The sequence below is a fragment of the Oryx dammah genome, unplaced genomic scaffold (genome assembly GCF_014754425.2).
Source record: "Oryx dammah isolate SB20612 unplaced genomic scaffold, SCBI_Odam_1.1 HiC_scaffold_23, whole genome shotgun sequence".
NCBI classification, from domain to species: Eukaryota; Metazoa; Chordata; class Mammalia; order Artiodactyla; family Bovidae; genus Oryx; species Oryx dammah.
This window is the reverse complement of record NW_024070207.1, coordinates 130575191-130598346: the sequence shown is the minus strand read 5'-3', so window position 1 is coordinate 130598346 and position 23156 is coordinate 130575191. Positions and strand designations below refer to the sequence as shown.

Below are 23156 nucleotides of genomic sequence, written 5' to 3'. Positions count from 1 at the left end.
ATCTATCAATCATCTCTATCTATCCATCCACCCACCCCTCCATCCATCCATATGTATCTCTCCATCCATCCATGCATCCATCCACCCACCATCTAAAGGACATCAGTCCTGGGTGTTCACGGGAAGGAATGATGTTGAAGCTGAAGCTCTGTTCTTTTGGCCACCTGATGCGAAGAGCCAACGCATTGGAAAAGACCCTGAAGCTGGGAAAGATTGACGCTGGGAGGAGAAGGGGACGACAGAGGATGAGATGGTTGGATGGCATCACTGACTCAATGGACATGAGTCTGAGCAAGCTCCAGGAGTTGGTGATGGACAGGGAGGCCTGGCGCGCTGCGGTCCACGGGGTCGCCAAGAGTCAGACACGACTGAGCGACTAAACAACAACAAGGATGTGCCCCCGACTGCAATCACACACAGAGCCACGTGGTGGCCACTTCCACAGTACAGCCTTGGCCCGCATCCGAGGACCTGGAGAGACTGGACTTGGCGTTGGATACACGGGCACTCTAGGCTGCTGGTTAATTACAGTGACATCCGGGTGAGGAGGAAAGGGGAACAGAGGCAGCTGTTCCAACATCAGTGGGCGTTTAAAATACGGAAATGCATTTGCCAGGGGTGAGGGTGGGCATTTCTTCCTGAGGACCGGCAAACGTAGGCGTGGATGAGCTCCGTTATTATCGCCGACGCAGGGGCTAGGGGATGCAAACTGCTGGGGGCGTGGGGAGGACCGGGGGTGGTGGGGAACGCAGTGGACCGCAGCATGCGCTGCCCAGATGAGCCCTGGGGGTAGGACAGCCTTGCCGTGCCAGGGAGAGCCTTTTCTGGAAGTCAGCCGGCATTTTTCTAACATTGATTATCTCTGCTAAGTTGCACGTATTGTGTAGCGCTACTGGGGGGTGTCATTACAGAAGATCATCGGCCTCTGACGAGCTGAAGGTTTTGGAGGATGTCAATGGAAGATGAGATCATGGAAATGTGGTATCTGACTCTGAATGATACAGAATGAAGACTGCAGAGCCAAGACAACTACAAAGAGAGAGCTTTCGAGATCCCGCTACAAAATCTAACTTTGCCAAATGAATGAGCCAGTCTGGCTAGGTAAAGCAATGTTGCTTTTTTGTCTCCTCTCCTAACGATGTATGTTGTTCTTCACTCGCTCATGTCTGACTCTGCAACCTCTGCTGGACTGCAGCATGCCAGGCTTCCCGGTCCATCACCACCTCCTGGAGTTTGCTCAAACTCATGTCCACGGAGTTGGTGATGCCATCCAACCAGCTCACCCTCTGTTGTCCTCTTCTCCTGCTGCCTTTAATCTTTCCCAGCATCAGGGTCTTTTCTAATGAGTCAGTTCTTCACATCAGGTAGACAAAGGATTGGAGTTTCAGCTTCAGCATCAGTCCTTCCAGTGAACACCCAGGACTGATCTCCTTTAGGATGGACTGGTTGGATCGCCTTGCAGTCCAAGGGACTCTCAAGAGTCTTCTCCAATGCCACCGTTCAAAAGCATCAATTCTTCGGCAGTCAGCTTTCTTCACAGTCCAACTCTCACATCTATACACGACTACTAGAAAAACCATAGCCTTGACTAGACGGACCTTAGTCGGCAAAGTAATGTCTCTGCTTTTTAATATGCTGTCTAGGTCGGTCATAGCTTTTCTTCCAAGGAGCATGCGTCTTTTAATTTCATGGCTGCAGTCCCCATCTGCAGTGATTTTGGAGCCCAAGAAAATAAAGTCTCTCACTGTTTCCATTGTTTCCCCATCTATTTGCCATGAAGCGATGGGACCGGATGCCATGATCTTAGTATTCTGCATGTTGAGAATTAAGCCAACTTTTAGCAAACACAACTGTGTCATATTCAAGTCAGCCCAGTCATTAAAGGAAAAACTGTATATGGAATTAAAACCAACATACAGATTAGTCCAAGAAAGCAAAGTTAAAAATTTCACAACCAAGATTTTGGCAAACTCTCCATGACTCAGATTGTTTGAGGTGTGCCCATTATTTTTATATTCTCCTCCATTTCTCAAATCTGTCCACTCAAAAAAAGCATATTGAAGGCTTATCCGTGAACAACTAAGCGTGATATATGAGGAATTTTTTTTGTGTGTGTGGCTAATCTTTCATTGAAATGAATGTTCAAACTGCCTAAATCCAGTAACTTCAGATAAAGTGACGTTTAAATTAAAAAATGTTTTGCTAAGATCCAGGATTATGTTTTTGGGCTCCAACATCACGGCAGATGGTGATTGCAGCCATGAAATTAAAAGACGCTTACTCCTTGGAAGAAAAGTTATGACCAACCTAGACAGCATATTAAAAAGCAGAGATATTACTTTGCCGGCAAAGGTCCGTCTAGTCAAAGCTATGGTTTTTCCAGTGGTCATGTATGTATGTGAGAATTGGACTGTGAAGAAAGCTGAGCGCTGAAGAATTGATGCTTTTGAACTGTGGTGTTGGAGAAGACTCTTGAGAGTCCCTTGGGTGGCAAGAAAATCCAACCAGTCCGTCTTGAAGGAATTCAGTGCTGAATACTCACTGGAAGGACTGATGCTGAAGGTGAAACTCCAATCCTTTGGCCACCTGATGCGAAGAGCTGACTCACTGGAAAAGACCCTGATGCTAGGGAAGACTGAAGGCAAGAGGAGAAGGGGACGACAGAGGATGAGATGGTTGGGTGGCATCACCGACTTGATGGACATGAATTTGAGTAAACTCTGGGAGTTGGCGATGGACAGGGAGGCCTGGCGTGCTGCGATTCATGGGGTCGCAAAGAGTCAGACTCGACTGAGCGACGGAACTGACTGACTGACGATCCGGGAAGAAAATGATAGAAGATATTTGCCATCACCAAAGAAGGATAAAATTTAGTCCTGGTGTCTATGAGAAGTCCAAATGGAAACACAGATCAGAAGCTTGGATGTCTCTGGTGGTTCAGACAAAGGCCTTGGCTCAACCCCTGGTCCAGGAGGGTACCATGTGCTGTGGATCATGGGCTTAGGTACATACAGACATGCCCGTGTGCGCGCTCAGGCGTGTCTGACTCTCTGCGACCCCGTGGACTGTAGCCCGCCAGGCTCCTCCGTCCATGGGATTCTCCAGGCAAGAACACTGGAGTGGGTTGCCATTTGCAGATTTATGTCAGTATCCTAATAGGCAAAAGGAGAAGAAGGTGGCAGAGGATAAGACAGTTAGATGGCATCACTGACTCAATGGATGTGAGTCTGAGCAAACTCCAGGACTTGGTGATGGACAGGGAAGCCTGGCGTGCTGCAGTCCATGGGGTCTCAAAGAGTCAGACACGACTGAGCGATTGAACAAAAACAACAGATCTGGAAGAAAACAGTTAAGTTTTAGGAACGCCTCTGAATGCATTGAGAATGCTGGAACATGGGTGATATTTTCAGTGGGTTTCTAATCAAATCCATAAAGTCTGATTTGGCTGTTTGTTGGCAAAGTGCACGTGATGCTTCCTCAGCAAGACGTGATGTTTGGAGGCTGAACCTGGGGATCTGTGTTATTCCTCAAGGATGCGCGAATTTCACTTGGTCACGTGTCACACTCACCCCAGCTTAAAGGCAGCAGTGGGCCAGAATGTCTACACACTGATCTCAGCTTGCCTGGCGCGGCAGACTGCTAACCCATTTCTGAGCTTTCATTCACCATCCTGTTATCCGTAAAATGTAGAGGCTGGACTCGGTCACGCTTCTGGGTCTTCTCAGACCTGTCAGTCTTTCCCCCTTCCCTTCCTCTTTTTCTTTATTCTCAGTAAACAGCACTGCACTCTTAAATAGGTGCTGGCTATCAGGGCAACTGACCCTTAAGTATGCCTATACGCATGTCTTGGAGATGTTGCTAAAATGTGGATTCTGCTTGAGTAATTTGGGGTGCATGCATGCTTGCTTAGTCACTCAGTCGTGTCCGAGTCTTTGCGACCCCGTGGACTGTAGCCCCGCCAGGCTCCTCTGTCCGTGGGATTCTCCAGGCAAGAATACTGGAGTGGGTTGCCATGCCCTCCTCCAGGGGAATCTTCCTGACTGAGGGATTGAACCTGCGTCTCCTGCTTTGGCAGGACAGTTTTTTACCACGGAGCCACTTGGGAAGCCCCTAATTTGGGGCGAGGTCCTACCTTCTGCAAAGATGACGCTTACTGGGGCCCCATGCTTCCGGCAAGGCGACAGACGGCATGAGGCCAGGTTAACTGTTTCATTTTATATTTCAGCTTCCTTTTAAAAAACGATTTAACTAATTCAATTCTTTCTGTAATCCTTTGAGACCATTTTTCAAGCGGATAACGCGGCGAAATCAAGTACCTTCACACTGTTGTGGAAGCATTCTTGGTGTTCGTGTTCAGAATATTTTTCATCCTCCCAAAGTGAAACTTTAAAAAAAAATTTTTTTTTTTAGACTAACTTTTTCTTGGTGAATAAAAATAACACGTGATGAACAAAAACATATTCACAGGATGTGAAACTTTGGGTAGGGAAAGAATGCAATAATATTGTAATTGGGTAATAGGAGATATTGCTAACATTACAGATACTTTCATCTTAAAAATCCTGGGTAGTACAAGCAGTCTAGAAGATGAATAAAACATGAACTGTGTCTCACCTCAGCCAACGCCAAGCATGAGTCAGATTTTGTCTGTTGTTATGAAACCGTCCAAAGTGGTAAGACTCAGAATTCTTTGTCATAAATATTTTTCAAGGATGGCGTAGTCACTGCTAGAAATACGTTTTTTGCACACAATGCTTTTTACAGAGAGTCTAAAATGTTCCTGTTCACTAGAACATCGCATCCCAAACTTTTCAGCCCTAGGGCCCACTTTCATGGGAGACAGTTTTTCCACAGACCATGGCGGGGGTCAGTTCAGTTCAGTCGCTCAGTCGTGTCCGACTTTTTGCAACCCCATGGGCCGCAGCACTCCAGGCTTCCCTGTCCATCACCAACTCCCAGAGCTTGCCTAAACTCATGTCCATGGAGTTGGTGATGCCATCCAACCATCTCATCCTCTGTCATCTCCTTCTCCTCCCGCCTTCAATCTTTCCCAGCATCAGGGTCTTTTCAGATGAGTCAGTTCTTTGCATCAGGTGGCCAAAGTATTGGAATTTCAGCTTCAGCATCAGTCCTTCCAATGAATATTCAGGACTGATTTCCTTTAGGTGGTGGTGGGGTAGGGTGGGGCTAGTTTCGGGATGATTCGAGCACACTACATTTATTTTGCACTTTATTGCTAGTCTAATGCAGCTGCTCATCTGACAGGACATAGTTGACTCCGGCCTGGAGGTTGGGGACCCCTGCACGAGAGTCCCTGGGGAGCCCAATACACTTCCCTTTGCCTGGATTTGACCTCAAGAGATTTTAATTCAATGGCCAGGGAAGATAATACAGGTATTGGGATTTTTGCAAGCTCTCTGGATTCTAAAGCCTGCAGCCCTGTTTCAGAATGACTGCTTCTCGGGGTCAAGTGAGATTCTAAAACTCTCCCTGGGGTCATCTCATAAAACGCAGAGCCTAGAATTATTATTTGTTTTTAAAAGCAAAAGTGTTTTCTGTTCTCTCTCCAGCAAGCAGGAATGAGCAAATTCAGATGGCTTTGTCCTTGTCTGCAGTGAACGGCCACGTCTAGTACAAATTGGCATTTGCCAGCCACTGAACGACAACAAGGGCATTTGCTGCCCGCCTCTCGGGAGACTGAGCCCCGAGCTGCTGCAGCTGCTGACCTTTGACACCCCAAGAAGGAGTTCACGGTGGAGGGAGAGGCACCCTGTGGCCCAGGGAACCTGGAGGAACACGTCTTGGTGTTGCTCTTAAGTTGGTCAGTCGTGTCCGACTCTCTGCGACCCCCTGGACTGCAGCAAGCCAGGCTTCCCTGCCCATCACCAACTCCCGGAGTTTGCTCAAACTCAAGTCCATCGAGTCGGTGATGGGCCTGGAAATTCACGCTCCATGTCCCGGAGGGCTGACTGTCTATGTAAATTACCTATCTGAGTTTCTTCTCCTTCAAGGCAGATTTATCTATTCTCCCCATTATGGATTTATCTAATCACTTATTTATGTTCGCAGAGATGAATGGTTATTTGTTTTATACTTTGGGTTACAATGCGACCTTCCTTTATTTATGCTGTTGCCCAAAAAAAACAAACTATCAATCACGTCTCCCAAAACCCCACTGCACGTTCGTAAGCCGTTCTGGATTTTTACAGCGCAGGACTGTGATGGGGAAAAAAAAAAAAGAGAGAACGGGGATAGACTTCCACAGTATCCCATAGCCTCTATGCAGTGCTCCATAATTAACAATAGGATGGGACAGTGTTTGTCAGTTATACTGAAATAATAATAAGGAAAACATAAATATACCATGCAGTGGCAAGTTGAGTCACTGGGAACACATCTGATAAACACTATTATCATGGAAACTTTCCAACACTGAAGGTTAAGATCAGACTCTAAGAATGTTGGTGATGAAACAAAGAAGTATAACAGAAATATCTCCAAGACACTGAAAAAAAAAAAGAAAAAAAAAGCTCTGGACGTATTAGCCAACCAAGAGTGAAAAAAGTAAATAATGAGAATTAAACAAACAAACAAAAAAAAACAGGTTTTCTAACCCTTCTGGGCAGAACAGAACTCACTGCCTTGAGCTTTCTCGGACGACTGAATTCAGGTGAAAATTTTCCAAAGACTGAGTTATTTTATAAGTAACCTCTTAACCTACCAGGAAAAAAAAAAAAAAAACTCACTCTAAGAATAAGATTGGAATCTATGTAAATAGAAACATATTTTCAGGTTTGGTGGTTTAGTCGCTAAGTTGTGTCCGACTCTGCGACCCCACGGACTGTAGCCTGCAAGGCTCCTCTTCCCTGGGATTCTCCAGGCAAGGATATTGCACTGGGTCGTGTCCATGGCTTCCTCCAGGGGATCTTCCCGACCTAGGGATCGAACCCACGTGTCCTGCATCGCAGGAAGATTCTTTACTGACGGAGATACTTTCTTTTTTAAATTGAAGTACAGTTGATTTACAACATCGTGTTCACTTCTGCTGAACAACATCAAAACAAACAATGTGGTCAGTCGTGTCCGACTCTGTGAACCCACGGACTGTAGCCCACCAGGCTCCTCCATTCATGAGAATCTCCAGGCAAGAATGCCGGAGTGGGTTGCCATTTCCTTCTCCAGAGGATCTTCCCAACCCAGGGATCGAACCCGGGTCTCCTGCATTGTAGGCAGACGCTTTACCATCTGAGCCACCAGGGAAGCCCGAAAAAAAAAAAAAGTGCAGAAAACTTAAATAGAGATTTCTTCAGAGAAGACGTACAGACGGCCAAGAGGCACATGAGAAGACGTCCAACACCGGTGAACTTTAGAGAAACGCACATCAAAACGACAATGAGGTTATCACCTAGCGTCAGCCAGCATGGCCACCATCAAAAAAATCTACCAACAGTAAACTCTGGAGAGGGTGTGGAGGAAACGGAACGCTCCTAAACTGTTGGTGGGAACGGAAATCGGGGCACCATCATGGAGAACGGTCTGCAGATTCCTTAAAAAACTAAAGACAGGGCTATAATGTCACTCTGCAATCCCACTCCTGGGCGTACACCCACCCAGAGAAAGACAGGAGCCGGAAAGACACGTGCACCCCCAGTGTGCAGAGCAGCGCTGTTTACAGCAGCGCAGACACGGCAGCAACCTACGGGTCCATCAACAGAGCAACGGAGAAAGAAGGTGCAATACATTTGCACAGTGGAATGCTACGTGGCCATGGAAAAGAATGAAACCAGTGTGCAGAGCAGCGCTGTTTGCAACAGCCAGGACACAGAAGCAGCCACGGAAAAGAATGAAACCATGCCTCTGGCACCGACTTGGTTGGACCTAGGAACGGTCATACTACACGAAGGAAGTCACAGACAGAAGGAAACACACCATGTGATGTCACTGGTGCGTGGAATCTAATTTGAGAGGATTCTAATGAACGATATAAATGGGAAGGGAATCCAAAAAGGAGGGGGTCAATGTGTCCACACAGCGGATTCACTTTGTTGTACTTGCAGAAACTCCCACAGCATTGTAAAGCAGCTATACTCCAAAAAAAAAAAATTTTTTTTTAATGATACCAATGCACTTATTTATGAAAGAGAAACAGACTCACAGACACAGAAAACAAACTTGAGGTTACCAAAGAGGAAAGGGCAGAGGAGGGGGAATATTAGCAGTTTGTGATTAAAAGATACACACTGCTTACTCGCTCAGTCGTGTCCAACTCTGAGACCCCCAAGGACTGCAGCCCGCCAGGCTCCTCTGCCCATGGGGACTCTCCAGGTAAGAGTACTGGAGAGGGTTGCCATGCCCTCCTCCTCCAGAGGATCTTCCCGACGCAGGGACTGAACCTGGCTCTCCTGCATTGCAGAGGTATCCTTTATGGTCTGAACCACCAGGGAAGCCCAGACATGCGCTACTATATAGAAACTAGATAGCCAGCAAGAAACTAGTATATAGCACAGGGGTCTCTATTCAGATGTATGTCTAAATGAACCACTTTGCCGAAACCAACACATTGAAACTAACACATTGCAAATCAACGATAGTCCAATAAGATGTAAAAACAAAAATGGAGAGTGACCAGAGTTCTTTTTTTTCTGGTAATTACATGTACAGTGATGTTGTTTTTGTTCAGTTGCTCAGTCGGGTCTGACTCTGAGACCCCAGTGACTGGAGCCCACCAGGCTTTCCCTGTTCTTCACTACCTCCGAGACTTTACTCGAACTCATGTCCATCCAGTCAGTGATGCCATCCAACCATCTCATCCTCTGTCATCCCCTTCTCCTCCCGCCTTCAGTCTTTTTCAGCCTCAAGGTCTTTTCCAATTAGTTAGCTCTTTGAATCAAGCGCCAAAGGATTGGAGCTTCAGCTTTAGCCTTAGTCCTTCCAGTGAATATTCAGGACTGATCTCCTTTAGGATGGACTGGTTGGATCTCCTTGCAGTGCAAGGCACTCTCAAGAGTCTTCTCCAACATCACGGTTCAAAAGCAGCCATTCTTCAGCACCTACTATTCTTTATGGTCCAACTCTCACATCCATACATGACTACTGGGAAAACCATAGCCTTGACCAGACAGTTCAGTTCAGTTCAGTCGCTCAGTTGTGTCCGACTCTGCGACCCCTGGCAGCACACCAGGCCTCCCTGTCCAGCACCAACTCCCAGAGTTCACTCAGACTCACATCCATCGAGTTGGTGATGCCATCCAGCCATCTCATCCTCTGTCGTCCCCTTCTCTTCCTGCCCCCAATCCCTCCGAGCATCAGAGTCTTTTCCAATGAGTCAACTCTTCGCATGAGGTGGCCAGAGTACTGGAGTTTCAGCTTTAGCATCATTCCCTTGGCTTATACTATTCAAACTCCCACCTTGGTCTCCTCTGTGGGATTCTCTCTGCTTTCTTGAGCCAGCAGTGGATGGGTGAAACCAGCAATGTCTGATTGAGCAAATCTAATCTAATCCTCCCCTCATCCCCAACCACCAAAAAAAAAAAAAAAAAAAAAATCACCAAGGAAGCAACAGCGGCTAAAAGACAGCCGAGAATTATCTTTAGGAGACAAGCCTCATAAAGCCTCATATTTTAAGATGATATTAAGATGACTTTAAGATGATATTAAGATGATATTAAGACAAGCCTCATATTTTAAGATGAGAAACGCAAAGAAAGAGAGTTTATTTTTAGAACAAAAAAATAGGGTAAGTTTCCTTGGAGATGTGCCGTGGGTACCACCTTGGGGAAACGAACACCCCTAACAACAAACACCGGGACTCCTGCACGCACATGTCTGGCCGGGCATGGAGAACAAACTCAGAACCAAATGCTTCATCTCCGACCTCCACACTTTGCGTGGATGAGACTCAACTCGCAAAGGCTTTGTCTCATCGGGGAGGCGTCGACCAACAGCTAAAATTACGGGTTTCTGTAGCCCCGGTGTTGCGCTCTATTTTCTTTTTTCTTTGCTTCTGGGAGATGAGGGATAGGCGTGCATAAATTAACCCAGATGTTCATGGCAGACAATAATTAGCCACGGGCTCAGTGGAAATAGTACGGGCCTGATGGCACATGTCACAGAATATGCAATTTTCTCTCCATTTAGCGCAGAGAACGCCTTGATTCACATTGCTCCGCCACTGTTGTGTCAATCATGATGAGACGCAAAGTCTACCCCCCCAAAAAAGGGAAAAACTCAAAGGGAATAACACAAACCCAGAAGAGCTGGGCGTTGATTATGTGTCCAGACCTGTTTGCACGGCCACGTCTCATTATTTCCGCGCAATGGGGATTTCCGTCTCTGGGTTAAGTGGTGTCGGTGAGGTGGACCTTATTACTTCCAGGCTCTTCTTTAATACAAGAGCCCTGAAAAGTGTGTGAAAGCGGTTTAGTTCCCGCAGGCTGAGCAGTTCTTGGATATGCTGAGCAGTTCTTGGATATGCTGAGCAGTCTATGGGTTTCACTCGAAATTAATAAGAAAATGTGTCCATTGAGAAAATTTCTTGTTCAGTCACTGAGTTGTGTCTGATTCTTTGCGACCCCATGGACCACAGCACGCCAGGCCTCCCTGTCCTTCACTGTCTCCCGGCGCTTGCTCAAACTCATGTCCATCGAGTCGGTGATGCCATCCAACCATCTCATCCTCTGTCGTCCCCTTCTCCTCTCGCCTTCAATCTTTCCCAGCATCAGGGTCTTTTCCAAGGACTCGGTTCTTCACCCCAGGTGGCCAAAGGATTGGAGCTTCAGCTTCAGCATCAGTCCTTCCAGTGAATATTCAGGGTTAATTTCCTTTAGGATGGTCTGGTTTGATCTCTTTGCTGTCCACGGGACTCTCAAGAGTCTTCTCCAGCGCCGTGGTTTGAAAGTATAAATTCTTTGGCGCTCAGCTTTCTTTACAAAGGTTATAAATAGCTTTCCCAGGTGGCTCAGACGGTAAAGAAGCTGCCTGCAGTGCAGGAGACCGGGGTTCGATCCCTCAGTCGTGACAATCCCCTGGGGGAGGGCCAGGGCAACCCACTCCAGTGTTCTTGTCTGGAGAATCCCGTGGACAGAGGAGCCTGTGAACTACAGTCCATGGGGTCGCAGGGAGTCGGACACGGCTGAAACGACTTAGCACGGCACAGCAGCGCCTAACGTTAACCTCACCTTTCCGTGTGTCTTCTTCTGATATAGTGAGCACTGCACCAATTTGCATGTTCTTTGCAATCATACTCATATCAGTTTGGAGTCTCTTTGCCTTGCACTACTTTTTTCTTTCTTTCTTTTTTAAATTTTAAGATAAATTTCTATTGGGGTATACCTGCTTTACAGTGCTGTCAGCGTCTGCTGTACGGCAGCATGAATCAGCCAGCCATATGTCTACATAGATCCCGACCCTCTTGAGCCTCCCTGCCCCCGCCCAGCCCTCTAGGTCATCACAGAGCCCCGAGCTGGGCTCCCTGAGCTGCAGAGCAGCTGCCCACTCGCTGTGTATTTCACACGACAGCGTATAGATCTCAGTGTGCTTTTAAAATCAAATTTCAGAATGATTCTGAGATGTCTCTCACAGAATTACTTGGAAGCATTCCTCCTCAATGCGGTCTCTGAATAATATAAATACCTTGAGAATGACTCGCAGGTTTCAGAGAACTTGGTTCGGAATTCTGTGACCTTGAACGTTTTTATGCCGATAGCTCTTATTCCACTTCTTCCTTAAAGCTGATATACGGATGCTTACTCTGTTTTTCTAGCTGTGCTAATGCGTGTTTTCCCCAGAAGAACCCCTTTTTATTCTATTTTTCAAAAATATTTGTATAAACCTCTGTCTGACTGATTTTTGTGATGCTGATACTGTTTTGGGGGTGGTTCAGCGTTGATTTTGGGTATGTGCACTTTAATGCTCTTTTTCATACGCTTTCTAGCAGTCTAACTGGCTCTGATGGTAAAGAATCTGCCTGCGATGCAGGAGGCCTGGGTTCCATCCCTGGGTTTGGAAGATCTGCTGGAGAAGGGAATGGCTACCCACTGCAGTCTTCTTGCCTGGAGAATTCCATGGGGTCGCAAAGAGCTGGACGCGACTGACACTTTCACTTCACTTTCTATGCAGATCCATGATCTCAGGTATTCAGTTCCTCCGTTAGTAACTGAAAAGTTTCATTTATTACTTTCTTGCGATGGATGCTTCTCTTTATCCACTTCTCAATCGAACGCTGAATTCATCATTTTAAAAGTAAACTCATTCTAAAACAAGGTCAGTCCCCTCACCCCACCCGACTCCAAGAGTACTTTTTACCGTACCCACAAAGTTCTGAAACGGTGATGAGTTTAAATCTTCTTCTTCCAAAAAACATATGTAAAAGAGAGTTTAAAACTATTCCGGTTGGAAACTATACTTCTTCAAAAATATACATGCCGTCCAAAGTTCATAGCAGAACCATGGACAATAGCCAAGACTCAGACACAATGTAGATGGTCAGTGACAGATGAACGGATAAAGAGGTGCTATAATACAATGGAATATTGCTCGGTCCTCAGAAAGAATGAGCCAATGGTACACCGCATGGACGGACCTGGACAGTATCATACCAAGTCAGTCAGAGGAAGAATGAGAAATGCATGACTTTGCGCTTCTGTACAATCTTCAAAAAAGCGTACAAATGAACTCGTCCACAAAACAGAGTGAGCGACGTGTATGGAACAGTTATGGAAAACTCCCCTACGCTGTGGGTGGGGAGGTAGGTTGGTGCGGCCACTGTGGAGAGCCGTATCGTGGTTCCTCAGAAAACAAAAATGGAGCTAACATATGACCCAGAAATCCCACTCCTGGGCATATTCCTAGAGAAAACCATAATTCATAAAGATACATGCACCCCAATGGTCCCAGCAGCGCTGTTCACAACAGCCGAGACATGGAAGCAACCTAAGTGTTCGTCGACGGATGAAAAGATAAAGAAGATGTGGAATGCACACAGCGTGGAATATTACTCGGCCATGAGGAAGGCTGGAACAGCGCCGTTTGCAACCACGTGGCCGGACCTAGCGACGATCTTGGAAGTCAAAGCGTTAGTCACTCTATCACGTTTGACTCTTTGCAGCCCCACTTTTGGAGAAGGCGATGGCACCCCACTGCAGTACTCTTGCCTGGAGAATCCCATGGACGGAGGAGCCTGGTGGGCTGCAGTCCAGGGGGTCATGAAGAGTCGGACATGACTGAGCGACTTCACTTTGACTTTTCACTTTCATGCATTGGAGAAGGAAATGGCAACCCACTCTGGTGTTCTTGCCTGGAGAATCCCACAGACGGGGGAGCCTGGTGGGCTGCCGTCTATAGGGTCGCACAGAGTCAGACACGACTGAAGCGACTTAGCAGCAGCAGCAGCAGCAGCAACCCCACTTTGCAGACACATGGACTGTAGCCCACCAGGCTCCTCTGTCCATGGAATTCTCCAGGAAAGAATACTGGAGTGGGTTTGCCATGCCCTTCTCCAGGGGATCTTCCTGACCCAGGGGTCGAACCTGCGTCTCCTACATTTCAGGCAGGTGCTTTACCAGTGAGCCACTGGGGAAGGCACAGAGATGATCTTACTAATTGAAGTAAGTCAGACAGAGAAAGGCAAATACCACGATATCCCTTACTTGTGGAATCTAAAACTACGGTATAAATTAAGTTACCTACACAACGCAAGAGACCCAGGATTGATCCCTGCATTAGGAAGATCCGCTAGAGAAAGAAATGAGAACCCACTGCATGAATTCTCATGCCTGGAGAAATCCACAGACAGAGGAGCCGGGTGGGATACAGCCCATGGGGTCGCGAAGACTCAGACATGAATGAGCACACACACTAACAGAAATAGATTTACAGACGCAGAGAACAGATTTCTGGTTGCCAGAGGACAGAGCAGTGAGGAAGCATGGATGGGAGTTTGGAGTCAGCTGATGCCAACAGTTATATACAGGATGGATGAAACACCAAGGTCCTACTGCAGAGCTCAGGGAGCTAGACTCAATATCCTGGCTTAAACCAGCACGGGAAGCAATATTTTTAAAAAGAATGTATAGACGTGTGTACAACGGAATGGCTTTGCTCTACAGCGGACCTTGGCACAGCCTTGACCATCAGCTGCATTTCAATAAAAACATTCCAGGGAAAGAGGGCTTCAGGATGGGGAACACGTGTTCACCCATGGCAGATTCAAGTTAATGTATGGCAAAACCAATACAATATTGTAAAGTTAAAAAAAAAAAAAAAACAACCAAAAAGAAAAAAAAATTCCAGTTGGACGATCACATTTCTTTGTGAATATTCTTGTTTTCAAATGTTGTCTTCATGATGGTATGCCCCCGAATATGGTTGACCTATTTATACCACTTGGAATGTTTTTTTTCTTTCTGAGCTAATAGTTTATTTATCTATTTTTCACTGCAGGATAATGGCTTTACAATACCGTGGTGGGCTCTGCCATGCACCAGCACGAATCAGCCATAAATATACACACGTTCCCCTCCCTCCTGAGTCTCCCTCCCACCTCCCACTCCTTCCGCATCCCAACGCTCTAGGTTGTCTCCGATCACTGGTTTGAGTTCCCTGAGTCACAGAGCAGACGCCCACCGGCCTCTATTCTTACATACAGCAGTGTGTATGTATCCATGCTTCTGTCGCCTTCTGCCCCGTAGCTCAGCTGGTGAAGAATCCGCCTGCAATGCGGGAGACCTGGGTTCGATCCCTGGGTTGGGAGGATTCCCCTGGAGAAGGGAAAGGCTACTCACCCCAGTTTTCTGGTCTGGAGAATTCCAAGGACTGTATAGTCCCTGGGGTCGCAAAGAGTCGGACACGACTGAGTTTCCCTTTCACCTTCTCCTCCTCCCACTGTGCCCACAAGTCTGGATCTCCACTCCTCTGCAAATGAACCGGCCATTGCCTTCTCCGTGAAGTAAGTCAGAAAGATAAAACAAGGACCGGATATTAATGCATATATGTGGAATATAGCAAGATGGAACGGATCGTTTGAAATGTCATTTCTGTTCTATGGCTATGGACTTTGTTACACACCCATGAAAGTTTCCTTCTGTTACATAACTTAAACCCTTAATTCCGATTTGCTTCTTGTCTTCTTAATCTGTCATGCTGCACTCACTTAATACGCTTGCTATTTCTGGTAACGTGGAAGGTTAACTCACTTGACCCATCATTCCTGCTGAATGCTGGACGCACACTGAAAAATGCTGGGTGCACGTATTTGTAAAGACTCTCGCTACAAGCATCTCAAGACTGACGGGATAACAGACCGTCCCGCTAGGATCTCGAAGGCAGCATAAACACACAGAGCCCTGAAGCCACTTTTTCTTCAGAGAATAGTCGGCCAACTGGTTGGACTTGAGCCCCATGTTTCACGTGTCCTCTGATAGCTCCCGAAACAGAAGACAAAGGTTTTCATGTCCTCCTTAAGGTCAGGAGTCTAGTGAGACATTTCCCTCTAATACTCTGGCCGCCTGATGCAAAGAGCTGACTCACTGGAAAAGACCCTGATGCTGGGAGGGATTGGGGGCAGGAGGAGAAGGGGGCGACAGGATGAGATGGCCGGATGGCATCACCGACTCGACGGACATAGGTTTGGGTGGACTCCGGGAGTTGGTGATGGACAGGGAGGCCTGGCGCGCTGCGGTTCACAGGATCGCAGAGAGTTGGACACGACTGAGCAACTGAACTGATCTGAATAATACTGAGAGGATACGGGTCTTTCTCACGTATAGTCTCTTACAAGAGTCCAGGGGAGTTTTCCAGCAGCTAAATGGTGGATGAGAACACAAGAGGCTGAACACAGAAGCAGATATAGGAATCTAGTTGGACTTACAAGCACCCATTCTCCCCCAAACTCCCCTCCCATCCAGGCTGCCACATGACATGGAGCAGAGTTCCCTGTGCTGGACGGCAGCTCCTTGCTGGTTCTCCATGTTAAATACAGCAGTGTGTCCATGTCCATCCCAGACTCCCTGACTAACACTTCCCCCTGGGAACCATAAGGTTATTACAGAGGATTGAGCAGAGTTCCCTGTGCTGGACAGCAGCTCCTTGCTGGTTCTCCATGTTAAATATAGCTATACTTCTTTCTTTTAAGCTAAGCAGTCTTGGTCGGCTCTTTCCTAGCTTGATACACACCCACACGCAATATATGTTCCCGAGTTACCGGTCTATGCTTCCTCAAGGGTTTCTCATTGGCACTCAGAAAATGCTAGCACTTGAGTTCACTCACTCCAATGATCCCATCAAAGGTCAGACTGCAGAGTGCTGAACAGTCAGGAATATTCTGATTGTAATAGCTTCATCAGCCTGGTTCTGGGTATTAGACAAATGTTTCAAACAGGGTTGCTGGCTTTAGCAAATCGACACACAGGACTCATAGTTACATTTGACTTTCAGATTAAAACAAACGAACGACATTCTTTGGTATAAATAAGTCACAACCATAGCATGGGACATACTTTTACTAAATAAACTACTTGTCTGAAATATTGTATGGGATACACTTAGACTAAATAAACTGTTTGTCTCAAATATTACATGGGACATGCTTATACTAAGTTAACTATTTAAATGGCTCAAATATTGCATGAGACGTACTTAGACTAAATAAACTGTTTGTCTCAAATATTGTATGGGATACTCCAACAGTAAATTAATTCTTTGTCTCAAATACCACATGAGACATACTTAATAAATTACTTGTCTCAAATATTGCATGGGGCATACTTACAACTAAATGAACTGGAGAAGGGGAATCTTCCTGACTCAGGGATTGAGCCCGGGTGTCCTGCACTGGCAGGCAGATTCTTTACCATCCAAGCCTTCGCAGAAACCTACTCGATACACTACCTGTCTCAAATATTCCTTGGGATGTGAGTGTATTAGGCTCCTATGTATTGTTTATTATGTAATATTTGATATGTACTTATACTTAAAACACTGTTATTTATATTAAAAGTTCAGGGACTTCCCTGGTGGTTCCATGGTTGATTCTACGCTTCCCACGAAGGGAGCGGGAGCTTGATTCCTGGTCAGGGAACTGTATCCCGCATGTTGCAACTAAAGATTCCGTGTGCTGCAATCGACACCAGCACAGCCACATAAATAAACAAATGTTCCTTTTAAAAAATAAAATATAAAAACGAAAAAAATGCAAATGAAACTGGTGCCTTGTAATTTAAGGGGCTTCCCTGGTGGCTCAGATAGTGAAGAATCTGCATACAATGTGGGAGACCCGGGGTTTGATCCCTGGGTTGGGAACATCCCCTGGAGAAGCGAAAGGCTACCCACTCCAGTGTTCTTGCCTGGACAATCCCATAGACAGAGGAGCCTGGCGGGCTACGGTCCACGGAGTCACAAAGACTCAGAAACGACTGAGCGCCTAACACTTATAATTTAATGGGGCAACTCCACTTCCAAAGGCATAGCTTGATTTTTAGGAGCGGAAAAGAAAGGGACAAAGACAGTTGGTGTCAACAAAATGCAAAATGTCCATACCGTGTGACCAACAAGTCCTGTCCATCGGGTTTCTTCTGAGCAAATAATACAATTATGAGGAGGAGGAAAGCGCAAAGACGGCGAGCACAGCACAGGTTTATAGGAGGCTGGATACAGAGCACGTCGCATTTGATAAAACGCCAGGCTGTCAGCACAACTAATGGGGAAAGCCGCACATAAAATTTTCATGAATGAATATCAAATTGAATATTAGAACACTATAATTACAAACACATTTGCACATCATGATTACTAAAGAAAAGACTCAGAATGGCGGGGCAATTAGATTGTGCGTGGGAGATGTTTTATTTTAATATTCATGTTGCAATAATTGCATTAGGGTTCTCCAGAGAAAAGGAATGAACAGAATGGGCATGGGTATATGTGTGTGTTCATATACAGTATAGGTATATGTATACATTCAGTTCAGTTCAGTTCAGTCGCTCAGTCGTGTCCGACCCTTTGCGACCCCATGAATCACAGCACGCCAGGCCTCCCTGTCCATCACCAACTCCCGGAGTTCACTCAGACTCACGTCCATCGAGTCCGTGATGCCATCCAGCCATCTCATCCTCGGTCGTCTCCTTCTCCTCCTGCCCCCAATCCCTCCCAGCATTAGAGTCTTTTCCAATGAGTCAACTCTTCGCATGAGGTGGCCAAAGTCCTGGAGTTTCAGCTTTAGCATCATTCCTTCCAAAGAAATCCCAGGGCTGATCTCCTTCACAATGGACTGGTTGGAGCTCCTTAGTCCAAGGGACTCTCAAGAGTCTTCTCCAACACCACAGTTCAGAAGCATCAATTCTTCGGCACTCAGCCTTCTTCACAGTCCAACTCTCACATCCATACATGACCACAGGAAAAACCATAGCCTTGACTAGACGGACCTTAGTCAGCAAAGTAATGTCTCTGCTTTTCAATATGCTGTCTAGGTTGGTCATAACTTTCCTTCCAAGGAGTAAGCGTCTTTTAATTTCATGGCTGCAGTCACCATCTGCAGTGATTTTTGGAGCCCAAGAAAATAAAGTCTGATACTGTTTCCCCATCTATTTGCCATGAAGTGATGGGATCAGATGCCATGATCTTCGTTTTCTGAATGTTGAGCTTTAAGCCAACTCTTTCACTCTCCTCTTTCACTTTCATCAAGAGGCTTTTTAGTTCCTCTTCACTTTCTGCCTTAAGAGTGGTGTCATCTGCATATCTGAGGTTATTGATATTTCTCCTGGCAATCTTGATTCCAGCTTGTGTTTCTTCCAGTCCAATGTTTCTCATGATGTACTTTGCATAGAAGTTAAATAGCTCATGGAATTCCATCGCCTCCACTAGCTTTGTTCCTAGTGATGCTTTCTAAGGCCCACTTGACTTCCCATTCCAGGATGTCTGGCTCTAGGTGAGTGATCACACCATCATGCATATATGCGTGTGTGTAAATATACAGTCTATGTATGTATATATGTGTATACGTGTGTGCAGTATGTCATGTATGTGTGTATGTATCTATACAGTATGTGTATATTACATAAGTGTGTATGCAGTATTTGTATGTGTATATATGCACGTGTATGTATACGTGTGTGTGTGTATGTTTCTGTGTGTTTATACATGCATGCATGCATGCTAAGTTGCTTCAGTTGTTTCTGACTCTTTGCAACGCTTTGTAGCCCACTGGGCTCCTCTGTCTGTGGGATTCTTCAGGCAAGAATACTGGAGTGGGTTCCCATGGCCTCCTTCACGGAGATCTTTCGCACCCAGGGATCAAACCCGCATCTCTTATATCTCCTGTATTGGTGGGCACATTCTTTACCACCTGGGAAGCCCCTGTATAAAGACCCTGATGCTCAGCAAGATTGAAGGCAGAAGGAGAAGAGGGTGACAGAGGATATGGTTGGATGGCATCACCAACTCAATGGACACGGACTTGGGGAAACTCTGGGAGATGGTAAAGGACTGGGAAGCCTGGTGTGCTGCAGTCCATGGGGTTGCAAAGAGTCAGACATGACTTGGCAACTGAACAACAATATATATATATATATATATGTACACACACACACACACACACACACACACATATATGTGTATATATACATATGGAGAAGGCAATGGCCCCCCATTCCAGCACTCTTGCCTGGAAAATCCCATAGACAGAGGAGCCTGGTGGGCTGCAGTCCATGGGGTCGCTAGGAGGTGGACACGACTGAGTGACTTCACTTTCTTTTTACTTTCATGCATTGGAGAAGGAAATGGCAACCCACTCCAGTGTTCTTGCCTGGAGAATCCCAGGGATGGGGGAGTCTGGTGGGCTGCCGTCTATGGGGTCGCAGAGTCGGACACGACTGAGGCGAGTTAGCAGCAGCAGCAGCAGCAGCAGCATAGAGAGAGAGAGAGATTTTTTCAACGAATTGATTCATGCAATTACATGCAGTTACAGAAGCTGGCAAGTCTAAAATCTGCAGGGTAGATCAGCAGGCTGGAGACCCAGGGAAGAGAGACTGCAGCTCAAGTCCAAAGAACATCTGCTTACAAATTCCACCTTTCTCTGGGAGGAGCACTCTTTTCTTCTATTTATGCCTTCAACCGATTTGACCAGGCCCACCCACATTATGGAGGGGCAATCTGCTCTACTCAAAGTCCAACAATTTAAAGGTTAATCTCATCCATTAAACACCCCCACAGAAACATCCAGAATAATGTCTGACCACATAGCCAGACACGACGGCCAAGACAAGGAGACATAAAATTAACACAAGTACTAGGGCTAAAAATGAAATACTTAAAAATAAAAAAGCAAGGGTGAATGTAAGGTGGGAAACTGGAAGTAGCCAGAATACACTTTTTACTTTTTTAATTTTTTTTGGCGGGGGCGGTGTGGTGGATTTCCTTGGTGGTCCAGTGAGTAAGACTCCCTGCTCCCAATGCAGAAGGCCCAGGTTTGATCCCAGGACAGGGAAATGGATCCCACATGCTGCAACTGAGAGTTAGCTTGCCATAACTAAAGATCTCCACATGCTACAACTGAAGAGAGCCTCCAGTTCAGTTCAGGCGCTCAGTCGTGTCCGACTCTTTGCGACCCCATGAATCGCAGCACGCCAGGCCTCCCTGTCTGTCACCAACTCCCGGAGTTCACTCAGACTCACGTCCATCGAGTCAGTGATGCCATCCAGCCATCTCATCCTCTGTCGTCCCCTTCTCCTCCCGCCAAGGGACTCTCAAGAGTCTTCTCTAACACCACAGTTCAAAAGCATCCATTCTTTGGCGCTCACCAGATGGTCAACACCATGATTCTATTGATTATATTCTTTGCAGCCAAAGATGGAGAAGCTCTGTACAGTCAACAAAAACAAGACCTGGAGCTGACTGTGGCTCAGATCATTAACTCCTTATTGTCAAATTCAGACTGAAATTGAAGAAAGTAGGGAAAACCACTAGACCATTCAGGTATGACCTAAATCAAATTCCTTATGATTATACAGTGGAGGTGAGAAATAGATTTAAGGGCCTAGATCTGATAGACAGAGTGCCTGATGAACTATGGAATGAGGTTCGTGACATTGTACAGGAGACAGGGATCAAGACCATCCCCATGGAAAAGAAATGCAAAAAAGCAAAATGGCTGTCTGAAGAGGCCTTACAAATAGCTGTGAAAAGAAGAGAAGCAAAAAGCAAAGGAGAAAAGGAAAGATACAAGCATCTGAATGCAGAGTTCCAAAGAATAGCAAGGAGGGATAAGAAAGCCTTCCTCAGCGATCAATGCAAAGAAATAGAGAAAACAACAGAAAGGGAAAGACTAGAGATCTCTTCAAGAAAATTAGAGATACCAAGGGAACATTTCATGCAAAGATGGGCTCGATAAAGGACAGAAATGGTATGGACCTCACAGAAGCAGAAGATATTAAGAAGAGGTGGCAAGAATACACAGAAGAACTGTACAAAAAAGAGCTTCATGACCCAGATAATCATGATGGTGTGATCACTCACCTAGAGCCACACATCCTGGAATGTGAAGTCAAGTGGGCCTTAGAAAGCATCACTACGAACAGAGCTAGTGGAGGTGATGGAATTCCAGTTGAGCTCTTTCAAATCCTGAAAGTTGATGCTGTGAAAGTGCTGCACTCAATATGCCAGCAAATTTGGAAAGCTCAGCAGTGGCCACAGGACTGGAAAAGGTCCGTTTTCATTCCAATCCCAAAGAAAGGCAATGCCAAAGGTAGCCTTAAGTCATGTTAAATCAGACCATGCAAAAGGAGATCCTTCGTGATACCCCAAAGTAAACCGTGTATGATCTGATGTTCTGAGCCTCATAGCTGATTAGCGAAAGCATCATCATCACCAACATCATGTGAACATCGGGGCCATTATTGTGTGAGCAACGTGATCACCTTCATCCCGTCATCACCATCACCATCGTCGTCACACCATCATCCTTATTGAGTCACCATCAACACCAGCATCACTCACGTCACCGTCATCGTGTCATCATCAACACCATCACCTTCATCCCTTCATCACCAGCATCACCATCGTCCCTACCACAGGACGTCATCACCATTATCGTATCATTACCACCATCACCTTCATCCCTTCATCCCCAGGATCACCACCATCGCTATCACAGGACATCATCACCATTATCGTATCATCACCACCACCACCACCATCAGCACCACCACCATTATCCAATAGGTCCTGAACCCCCGCGGCGAGTCATCAGAGCCTTTTCCACTGACCTGAAAGGACTGGTTTTGCTCTTTTCTTCATCCCAGAAGGACAGTCATCTGACGGATGTTTCCCTCCAGGCGGTTGAGCATCCTCGGTGGCCTGAAGACCAGGAAAAGCGATGATTGCATGTCCTTGTGAGACAGCCTCTAAGTGGCCTCAAAACAAATCGGTCTGGCTTGAGCCTCCTACGTGGTTTTCTGTGCAGTTTCATCTCCCTACCCTCATTTATCGTGTGTCACAGTGTGGTTCCTTAGGAATCAATTAACGGAAATTGAAGACAATAAGATCCCTTCTTCTCCTTTACGTTCCCTTCAACAGATACTGGTTTCTCTCTGGAGGAACCGACTGTCCTGAATAAGCAGAGGCAGAGAAATGTTCATTTCCGTCACTTTGCCCTTCTGAGAAAAATGACAGGAGCGAGCCATCTCTGCTGTGACCACATTGAAGGTAAAACAGTCTTATGGCCCCACGCACTACTTTTTAAACAGTAGCTTTAGAACTAGGGCCTCCCTGGTAGCTCAGCTGGTAAAGAATCCGCCTGCAATGCAGGAGACCCAGGTTTGATTCCTGGATCAGGAAGATCACCTGAAGAAGGGATAGGCTATCTACTCTAGTCTTCTTGGGCTTCCCTGGTGGGTCAGCTGGTAAAGAATCTGCCTGCCATGCGGGAGACCTGGGTTCAATGCCTGGATTGGGAAGATCCCCTGGAGAAGGGAAAGGCTCCCCGCTCCAGGACTAGGGTGTGCCTCTGTGACACTGAATTCAAATAGAACTCAGAGAAAGGGTCCACCCAAACTATTCTAGGAAAACGTGCTGGGGAGAAGTGTTGGAAGAGAAATTTAAAAACAATGCTGTTGGTTAGATCAGACATGATTGCTCAGATAAGACGTGGCTGCCCAGATTAGACGTGG

At 46.3% G+C, this 23156-nt stretch overlaps 1 long non-coding RNA gene and 1 other non-coding gene across 2 annotated transcripts in view; both read right to left on the bottom strand.

Moving 5' to 3' along the window:
- The window catches only part of LOC120882417, a 46341-nt gene extending 23588 nt beyond the window's left edge, over positions 1-22753 (bottom strand). Inside the window, exons 1-2 of the long non-coding RNA XR_005725502.1 lie at positions 22254-22753; positions 4133-4384 (exon numbers count right to left, since the gene is read on the bottom strand). This is a non-coding gene — a long non-coding RNA (uncharacterized LOC120882417). The remainder of the gene's footprint in view (positions 1-4132; positions 4385-22253) is intronic.
- TRNAC-ACA lies at positions 7189-7260 on the bottom strand. The gene has a single exon. It is a non-coding gene; the product is annotated as a tRNA-Cys (tRNA).
- Positions 22754-23156: the final 403 nt, after the last annotated feature.